The sequence below is a fragment of the Galleria mellonella genome, unplaced genomic scaffold, assembly GCF_026898425.1.
Source record: "Galleria mellonella isolate WM207_F2 unplaced genomic scaffold, CSIRO_AGI_GalMel_v1 utg352, whole genome shotgun sequence".
NCBI lineage: Eukaryota > Metazoa > Arthropoda > Insecta > Lepidoptera > Pyralidae > Galleria > Galleria mellonella.
In genome coordinates this window covers 6,991,810-7,003,078 of record NW_026442084.1, presented here as the reverse complement: position 1 = coordinate 7,003,078, position 11,269 = coordinate 6,991,810, and the positions used below count along the sequence as shown (strand labels likewise).

The window sequence follows — 11,269 nt, the reverse complement described above, 5'->3', positions numbered from 1 at the left end:
AACTTTCATGTACAGACATCGACCAGTTACGATTTTATTATATAGATAGATAGATAGATAATCTTTGTTTCTTTCAAAAGTATGTATTGATTTATTAGTTTAATAAATAAAAAATAATAAATACATAAGCCATTTAAATAAAACTCATCAATAACTAATTTTAAACTAATAAAAATTCGAGCCAACTCATGACATAAACGCATGGTAAATATCACGTGAAATAAACTCACGAATATTTTATGAGATAGCTAGTCAAAATATTGAAACTCGACGGTCCATTATTATAAAACTCATTAATAGTAGAGTAACCGATATATCATAGTGACAAATTAATTGACAGATTTATGTGGGGTATGGTGTCTGCATGTGGGCTAGGCTAGAAGCTGAAGCGGTTTGAAGATGAGTATTTTAAAACGATGTAAATAAAATTCAAAGAAATCTTTAAGAAAACTTAATTATAAGTATTTCTGAACAGTTATTTTTTATAGATCTACCATCCAGTTCGAAATGTAATTTCATTTGAAAAAATAGACGATATACTCAGATTTTTTTTTCACGTATTGACTTACCTATATTATTTTTAAAATTTACGTTCATTTAAACGAACAATAGGTTCATTAAATTGTTCTCAATCAATACGTGCTTTTTGATATTTCAAGTCTCTTTATGAACTGCCGTTTACAGATCAATACTTATTACAATAATAATAAAAAAAAAATTTTATACTGAGGGAGACTTTGTACAAAAGTCGATTGCTTGGGTACCTCTGTCCCATTCGTGTTTCTACCGTGAAGCAGTTGTGTTTGCATGGCTGTGTTTCGGTTAGAAGGGTGGGTTATGGCGTGAATTTACTGGGTACAGAGGAATAACACCTGAGTCCTCAGGAATGGCAACGCATAGAGGGTATCATGGGCGAAACAGTATACTCTGTTATGTGCATAGTACTGCTAATGTCTATAGGCGATGGTTACCACTTTCCATCAGGTGAGCCGTCAGCTTGTTTGCCATTCTAAGTTGTATAAAAAAAAACTTAGATATTATAGAATTTACTGGTTTTGTACTTTGTATAATTAATTGTGAATTGATAGAGAAGTATTTTTAAAATATAAAAAACATATTTTAATAAATATTGTCATCAGCTTATGGAATATACCACGTCCCATTCACGCGTAAAAAGCAGATGTGACTTTACTGTGAGTTTATTTTACAATCGTTATAACTGCAGTACCTATCGTAAATGTTAATCATTCGAAGCGTTCATGTTGGCAATTAAAAATTTATTTATTTAATTACATTAGATGCGTTATGCTGTAAACAGTGGCTGTTATTTTAATAAGAAATGTATAATGTATCATATTGGGGGGAAAGGGATTGTTAGTAATGAGGTTTAACTGGCCCTTTGTTAGCAATAGTAGGGCTACCTCCACGCGGTTTCTCCTGGAAACCATCGTGGTTAATTCTACTGGAATTCGTCATGATGGGCTAACTGGCCTGTTTTCATTCTCATCTATCACCCTTCACTGGTGCCCCGCCAGCGTATCCCGTTAGCGCAGGCGGGGTTACCATACCATTTTCACCCATAAAAAAAAAACAATGATAAATTCACACATGGTCACAATTACAATTTATGATTATCACTATATAGTATGAAACAATTAACAGAGGGAGACTTTGTACAAAAGTCGTTTGCTTGGCCACCTCTGTCCCATTCGTGTTACTACTGTGAAGCAGTTGTGTTTTATTTTAAAGGGTGATAATGGAATGGTAACCCCACCCGCGCTGTCGGTATACACCGGCGGGGCACCAGTGAAGGAGGATAAGTGAGGATGGTTAGCCTATTGAGACGAATTCAACAAGAATTGTTGACGATGGTTTCCAGGGAGAACCACTTGGAGGTCGACCTAATAGGACATATTGCTAGCAATGGGGCTGTCAAACTCCATTGCTAACAATCCCTTTACCCCTAAGCAGTTGTGTTTGCATGGCTGTGTTTCGTTTTGAAGGGTGGGATATGGCAGTGAATCTACAGGATACAGAGGAATAACACCTAGGTCCTCAGGAATGGCAACGCATGGGGGGTATCATGGGCGAAACAATATACTCTGTTATGTCCATGGTACTGCTCATGTTTTTAGGCGACGGTTACCACTTACTTTCAGGTGGGCCGTCGGATTGTTTGGCATTCTAAGATAAAAAAAAAAAATATTATATTTCGAATACATTATAAAACAAACAAGTTTTGTTGGGGAACGCATTTATAAAATGGAATTTTGTTTCTATTCTGGAAATTTACGAGCGTACGGCACGGCACCGTACCGTGAAATGTTTTTTTAAACTTCTTAGAAATAACTTTAGTTCGGTTTGAACTTGGATTATTGAAATAATATTTGTTTCTGTAGTCACACAGAGCTCCGGGGACTGACCGGACATCTGGTGGGAATAAAAAAAAATATTTATGATAACAAACAACGATTTGAATAACTCTTATATTTTTAAATGATCATCATCATCATCATATCAGCCTTTAACTGTCCACTGCTGAACGTAAGCCTCCCCTTGGGAGGTTTCTCCAGTAGTTGTCACGCTTGACAGACGGATTGGCAATCGCAGTCAGGCTTTAGAGATGTTTTAAGACGGACGCTGCTACCTATCCCTCGCTCTCCCGTTGGTCGGCTCTTATGACACGGGAAAGGAAGGTATGGCCTATTCTATGACGGAACAACATGGCCATTTTTTTTATACAACTTAGAATGGCAAACAAGCTGACGGTCCACCTGATGAAAAGTGGTAACCGTCGCCTATAGACATCAGCAGTACCATGGACATAACAGAGTATACTGTTTCGCTCATGATACCCCTCATGCGTTGCCATTCCTGAGGACTCAGGTGTTATTTCTCTGTATCCAGTAAATTCACGCCATACCTTTCAAAACACAGCCATGCAAACACAACTGCTTAACGGTTGAAACACGAATGGGACAGAGGTACCCAAGCAATCGACTTTTGTACAAAGTCTCCCTCTGGTTTTTTATATACATTATTTCATTTTTACATAATATGTATCTAATCTATATATGTATCCTCTATCGATTTCTTCAAGAAAACATTGAAATCATACTATCTTTCTAATATGTATTTATTTATAATATAGCCCTTGTGGTCCCGGCATAGAATAGTTCACCACTTCCTTTCCCGTGGGTGTCGTAAGAGCCGACTAAGAGAGATCCAGAGTAAAAGCTCTTGAACTTATTATTTTGGGGGGAAAGGGATTGTTATTAATGGAGACTAAGAATCTCATTGCTTGCAATATAGCCAACCAGGTCGACCTCCTCGCGGTTCCCCCTGAAAACTATCATGGTTAATTCCTGATGAATTCATCATGATGGGCTAATTGACCTGTTTTCATTCTCATCAATCACCCTTTACTGGTGCTCCGCCAGCGTATCCCGTTAGCGCAGGCGGGGTTACCATTCCATTTTCACCCATAAAAAAACTTATTATTTTATAAGTCGAAGTTCGAAAACTGAAGCAAACGTTTCGAAGAATAAAGAAATAAAAACAGAAATAACAATAATACTATAATTTTAGAAGTAGGTTAAAAAGGACACAAACCGTTCGGATATTCCGCAGATCCGGCCGGCGCGCGGCGGCGCACGAGGAAGGAAGGTCGTCGATTACTGTTGCTAACGCTCGGTAATGAGGATGCCACTTCATAACTAGTACAGACAGACGCACGCTCTATTTATTAATAGCTACGAGTATATGTCAAAATATGTTTGTTCAATATATCTATACTTATATTATAAAGAGGAAAGATTAGATTTTTTTGTATCCTTGTTTGTTTGTTTTTATCCATTATAAACACAAAAACCACTCAACCGATTTTATAAATTCTTTTACCTTTTGAAAGCTACATTGTCAGCTAGTAACACTGGATATATCTAGTCAAGCCAAGAGTTCTGTTACAAATAAAAATGCATTTTTATGAACTAATCTAATATTACTAAAATTTGTACTTACATTTATTTAAGTCTCAGTAAAAAATAAAAAAAAAATATTCTATTCGAAATTAGCATCGGCTTTACCTGTAATCTATCTGGCCACGAATGTATGGATCTACGCACTGTTACCAAGGGAAATTTCGCCACTGTTTGTCCAAAGACTTTTTAGGAGACTCAATGTCGCCGTGTTGTTTAGAGCAAGCCATGTCTTCTAAAACCGAATGTAATTTGAAGTCTAAAGTGTTGAGGTCTGGGCTAGATGAATGCCAGTATTCAGCTCTTATAAAGTCCGGAACGTTGGTTTCAAGCCAGGCTTAGGTAGTTCGTACTTTGTGACCAGGTGCAGAGTGCTACTGGAAAGTCCACGGTATATTTTTAAAAAGTGTATCGCTGAAAGGTTTCACAACACGATTCAAGACTGTATTTCGATACACTTTGACTGAAGTTTTCACTCCTTTTTCACAAAAAAATTAGTTTTTTGACTCCTTGATAAGACATGCCCTCCTAAACCATCACTGACGCAACATGATGACCATGTTGTACCTTTCCAACTACTCGAGCAGCTTCTTTAGAACTGTAAGCATACACTTTATCATTTTGCTTTTTGTAGTGTTCTTCAATTGTGGAAATTTTTTCATTGGTAAAGAGGATATTTCTGTGCCTTTCACCTGCGTATCGCGATAGAAGACGTTTTGATGGATTCACTCTCTTTAATTGTAAAGATTGATTTAGGGCATATCCTGTATATTGACGATAAGCACCGAGCTTCAGGTCTTGTTTTATAATACGCGACAGAGTCCTAGCAGGAATCTTAATTTCTCGTGATAAGATATTTTGCTTCCTAATGTGGTTTCGACGAATTCTAGCTTTAACAATATGAACAGCCTCTGTAGTTCTAATAGAACGCGGCCGCCCCGATTTTTTCTGGTCTCCGCCAGGGAAAGTGTTGTTGTATCTGTTGATAGTACGATATACAAATATGCGGCTGATACCACCCTTTTGAAGTGTCTGGAATAAGACCGACGGTTCCATACCCACTTTGTGCAAGGCGATCACTGCAATTCTATTTTCTTTAACACCCTATTCCAAATTGTAATTTGATAGTGAACATGAAAAAATTGTGAAATGGCGCGAAATCGAAAGAAGTTCTTGAAGTATTAAAAGTGTTCCAAATTTAAAATAATTAAAAAGTTGAAAAAAGGAAAAGTTTTTATGTAACAGTATTTATGGCCAGACTAGTTATTTTATTTTCAAAAACATTAAAGACCCTTTTAAAAAACACAATAATACAACCGAAGGTATGGTTTATTGTTTGAACATAGGCCTTCATCATAAAGGTGGGTTTTATCAGTAGTTGCCACGTTTGGCAGGTTGGCAACTGCAGTTAGGTTTTGGGATGTTTTAAAAGGACACTGCTGTTAATCTTTCGACTATTAAGTTCCCTTAGTCGCCTCTTATGACACTCACGAGAAAGGAAGGGGTGGCTATTCTATGCCAGGACCACGCAACATTAAAGCTGATATAAAATACTAATTTATTTATTAATCTATAGAAGTCGGAGTAGACCGTTAATAGTTCAATAAAGTGATGTACCAAGTTGATATATATGACATTCGAGTAGTCTATCTATCTATCTATTTAAGAGCTGCGCTCTTGTCGGTGCAGCTCTTGCCACTCACTACGATTTTCAGCGAGTCTCTTCACCTCTTGATACAATACGACACCAACTCCTTCCCTGATTTACCTGTTGTAACTATGTCTCGGTCTCCCTCTCCCCCTTCTTCCTTCGTATTTCGGTATTCATTAAAAAATCGAATCTTAACTCAAGTAAAAAAAACTCGGATAATTTTATTATTCGAGTCTATTTTATTAATTGATTTTCGAAATTAATAAGATATAGATATATTGCATTAAATATTTAGTAATATTATAAAATTCTTCCTCCGTTAATTAATGAAAATATAAATAAAACGCTGCAGTAGGATTAATATTATACACGAGTAATATTCGAGTACAGTAACTACTCGAAATCTGTATTCGATTGATGTATATCCGAGTTTTGTATACTGAGCACTCGAGTTGCTGAGTATCTATTATATGTTTATTTATTTATTCTTTATTGACCTTATTATATAAAATTTTTTTGGTATAAAAGGCGTATTTATTCGAATCAGTACTCGAGTTTTGAATCAGCATTATCATTTTTGTCGTTACCTATCTATATTCCTTCCTATTTTGTGATTTTTATTATATGTTTCAGCTTGTCACTGGTTAAATATACTTGTTCTTAAGGAAACACGGCGTAAAAGTTTAATATAATTTATTACACAATTTTATAATACTCAATTGTGTTTCACTAATAAATTTTGAGTCGTACTAACTTGATAGTTGGATGCATTATGTTAGTAGTGACCGATCTCTGTTTTTTTAATTCTCAAATATTTCTATATTTTTAAAAATTATTTAAATAATGAATAAAAAAAAAAATTATTCAAATAAACTTAATTATATTACAAATTTAATTAAGCATTATTAATTGTTAATTTTTTTATGAATCTACCGTCAAATTCGCAATGATATGTCAGCTGAGAAAAAGGGGCAAGAAACTCAGTTGTTGATTTATTTTAACAAAAGTTGAGTTTACAACAAAATGCACTGATAGAGTCCTCCCACAAAAAGATGTCACTGATATCAACTAAATTCTGTATAAAGAGTTGGCATCCTTCGAAGAGAGTGTTTCAGTACAAAAACTGAACATTTTCATCAAAGAAATATGGGTAAAGAAACGACAAAATATTTTGACTTTCTCGTACTAACGCAGTTCGACCAGACGTCTAATTAGTATCATTAGCATCATTATATCAGTCTGTCCACTGCTGAACACAGGCTTCCTCCTTGGGTGGTTTTGCCAGTAGTCGCCAAGCTTGTCAGTGGGTTGGCAACCGTAGTTAGTCTGTGGTGGTGTATTAAGAAATGTTGATATTACATTTCAGCTTTACGGAATTGCTGTGCCATAATTAGATCTCTCTTGGACGCAAACACCGTTTGCTCAGGTTGCATATTGCGAAATGCAGTTCCCACAGGAACACTAATCTAAAAGTAATTTCGAGACGTGCCTTCAGGCGGAATCTAGTTTTAATTACAGTTTATTAAATTTCCCCCTTGTCATTTAGCAGTTTAATTTATTAAAACCGTTTGAAGATTATTCAAATGATTCATTTAAAAGATTATCTTGCATATTAAATCAGTTATCGCTTTTATAAAGATATAAGGCTTTTTGCGGGAATGGTAGCAGGGTTGTCCGGGTCCAGATTTCATATCTAATTAATTCCATTTTTTGTATTTCATTTCTATAATTCGATAAATGAAATATTAATTTTCGAATAATTAAGGTAAAAAACACCATCTTCAATTGTTTCAAAAACTTTGTTGTTATTTTAATTTAAAAATGAAACTACTGCACTGATTTCGAAATCATTTCTATCGGATAAATTTATTTATTAATTTAAATTTAATTGACCAAAAGAAATTGTGATATAAAAGGTGAGTTTAATGCTAATAGTATTCTCTTCCAGTCAACCTTTGGGATGAATAGTGAATTAATTTGAAAGAAAAAAATTTGAATTTAAAGGAAAATTGTTTTATTTTTAACTAAAAATAAAACAATTTTCCTGTTCAGTTTATAAATGACGGAGTTCCTGACTTGGTTAAAAAGTTACTGCTGAACATAAGCCTCCCCTTTGGGTATTTTTGCCAGTAGTTGCCAGGCTTGGCTGGAGGATTAGTAACCGCAGTTAGACTTTCGAGATGTTGTAAGAGTGACGCTGCTGCCCACCCGTCATCCTCGTTTAGTCGCTTCTTACGACATTAATGGAAGGGGTGGCCTATTCTATGCCGGGACCCGGGGACACTTCGTGCCTTGCCATTTCTGTGGACTAAGTTATTATGCCTCTGTACCCTATAATTTTATTGTAATTTCCCATCTTTCAAACCGAAACACAGTTATGCAAACACAACGGTTTCACGGCAGAAGCACGAATGGAGCAGAAGTACTGAACCAAAAGAGTTTTGTACAAAAATCTCTCTGGTAAAATATTATGTATTTAAGTAAGTATAGTCTATGGATGTTAGCAACACTAAGGATGTCACGTGCGTTGCCAACTTTAAAGAAACTTTAATATACCCCTTTTGAAAAAGCCCATACTGTAATCTCTGTCATTGTTTTCTATAAATATTCATATTGAATATATTCAGCTATTAATTATTTGCTGCTAAACAGGGCTTCCTCATAGATAGCCGCAGGAAAATGCACATAAATTCTGTCATAAACAATCCTTTTTTTTTTTAGTTACCGTACTGGCATTATTTAGGATACCGCTCGGGAGTTGCCAGCCCTAACATTTAATATACTCGAGTAACTTTGATATTTTTATTAAATCCACTAAAGAAATTGTATATATTTATATTTTGAAGTTTAATGTCCTTTCATGCTTTGTTAAGATTAATGATATTATGAAAAAAAAAAGGACAGAAATTAAAGTAATTATAATTTTTTTTTATTTAAAACGAAAAACAAGCTGACGGCCCACCTGATGGATAGTGGTACTCATATAGACACACGAATATAATATATTAAGTATCATATATTACTGTAATCGTTTAGTTCTCATGTTAAAATACCTTATTTATTTAACACTTTATTGCACCAATATTACAGAACTTTGAAGGATTTTCAATAAGCGTAGTGTAGTACAAAGGGCGGTCTTATTACTAAGCAATCTCTTCTAAACAACTTTTGGGTAGAAGGAATTGAAGATTGAACGGGTAGGTGGCGCATTGAAAAAGAAAAATAAATGTAAAGCTAAAAATATGTAAATAAGCACAATTATATACATATTGTGTGATGAGGAACTAAGAAATCTACATTTAGGTAAACAAGCAAGGAAACTTAAATTTTTTATATTGGCCCAATCAAAATTAATGAGTTTTATGGAATAGCTAATTTAATTTGGAAATTTATTACCATTGAAAAAATAACATAAAAACTACACATTATTGGAGGGAAGGGATTGTTAGTAATGAGAACTATCAGTTTCATTACTAACACATTACTTGGCAATGAGTTAGGAGACAATTACAATAGTACAATGATGAATTGAACAGTGGAGACACAGTATAAATATTAGAATAGAATAGAATAGAATAGAATTTTATTGCTAACTGTGACAATTACAATAGTCGGGCAAGCAATGATGAACAGGTTTATATTAACATCGAAACATTACTTGATTACAAATAAATATGAAACATTATACAATACAATTAACAAGACAAAAAATAATCATAACCAAATTAAAATAAAATAAACATAATTTCGCTTACATGTCAATTATTATTAATTATTAATTTAATGAGTTTAAGTATTACTTGTAGAGATACGAGTTATGGAAGTGCAGAAAGCAAGAGATGTGTAAAAGGATAGAGTTCTTTGGCACTAGTTTCTTTAAGTTTACTCCTCAAAGGACTTGATGATAGACAGATAGAATGAATTACTTGTAGAGAGTTTTTCGTAAATTTTAATAAGTATGAAATTTTAAATTTATTATAATTGACCTTTCAACTTGTGGCTACTTTTTCATAGATTCGAACTTGAACTGGTATGATAGATATATTCAGTTATTTATTATATGTTTACACATTAAATTGTATGATTTTACACTATTTGGTATTTTTTTTTCAATTTAAAATGGATCTACAGTCTCTAATGATGATGAGTCCCGACCATTTTCGGTCACGGCGACCGCTTTGACTCCACTATTAAAAATTAATTGTCAAATGATTAGACAATTAATTAATTGATTGATTGAACTCCAATCAATCAATATAATAATCTAAGAATCTCCAATCACATTAGTAAAGGTAAAGAAAATATAGGAAATGAATGAACTGATCTGTCCAAATGAAAAATTCCAGAACCTGTATGGATTATGGTAGTTTAAGAGTTATTAAAATAAGAGGATGAAAGTGTATAACTTTGGATATGATTATAAAATGTTTAATGATGAATATAGTTTAGAATTTAAAGTTTAATCAAATATATTGATTTAAAGGAATGGAGCAAATTGAAATATATAAATATAAATACTATTATAAATAGCAAATTACCATATAAATACTTTTAATTTTCTGTGTGCCTCATAGTTGACTGGTAGAGAATGTCATTAGATGTTATATCCGCCATATGTACACTTAATAATATAATTGTGGAATAAAGTTTAAATAAATAATTATATGGTTTAAAATTTCAATTTCAAGTAGGGATAGACGGAAACAATTATATTTAACGAAGAAGTTTCATTTTGAACAAACTACCAAACTGTCTTGAAAGCTGGAGCATTTAAAGTCTCATGCCCATTCGACGTTAAAGATATGAATTATTGGAATCAATAAATTGAATAAAAAGACACCGCGTTGAAGGTGTTTAATATTAAAAAAAAAGTATATACCTTATAAATTGTAAAGCACAACGAATATATGGAAAAACTCTTCCTGCGCAAGACAAAGAAAAGCTAAGCCTATATAATACGATACAGACTAATTCATTACAGGGCGCCCATCGGAGGGAACTTTCCTGTAACGTGTCACACCTTAATAACCTAACGAAGCTTCCACATTCCGTTGTACAACTTAGAAAATTTAAGATTAAACTAGTGCATTTTTCCAGAAGTACAGCGAGGTCGCGAGGCAGAGGGGCGGAGGGCAAAATGGCGTTCTATTACGTCACTCCGTAGTCGTACTGTTCGAATTGGATCAGTGGCCAGTGGTATACGCGCGCGGCGCCGTGCGGTCGGCCGCTTATCGACTCGACATTTTCGATAGCCGTGTTGGAACGCACGCGTCTTTATATTATCTGTACTGTATAGTGTTTTTTTTTCTGTTTTGTGCACTATTTTTTTTTAAGTTCACGCCGCTGGACGCGGGAAATGAACAGATGAGCCCGTAAGTTTTACGATCTTAATCGATTAAAGGCTTTCTGGCTTTTAGTAGAGGCCAAGAGGGAACTTTATAGCTTCAGATATATTTTTTCTGCTATCGAATTTCGGACTCGATGTACGTTTCGACTGTCTGAAATTGATATTTGTTGCATCAGTGTTCCTGTTAGCTCTTGATGGCTTCGACAATTTGGATAGATCAATAAATTATTACCGCATTATTTTCTGAGCAATCGGCAATTTACTACGCATTGTATGGTTGTGGTTAACGGAATA

The 11,269-nt window shown here is 34.2% G+C and overlaps 1 long non-coding RNA gene across 1 annotated transcript in view; it reads left to right on the top strand.

Moving 5' to 3' along the window:
* The first annotated feature begins 10,797 nt into the window (after positions 1-10,797).
* LOC128201133 (uncharacterized) overlaps positions 10,798-11,269 on the top strand; it is a 65,947-nt gene continuing 65,475 nt past the window's right edge. Inside the window, exon 1 of the long non-coding RNA XR_008253087.1 lies at positions 10,798-11,000. This is a non-coding gene — a long non-coding RNA (uncharacterized LOC128201133). The remainder of the gene's footprint in view (positions 11,001-11,269) is intronic.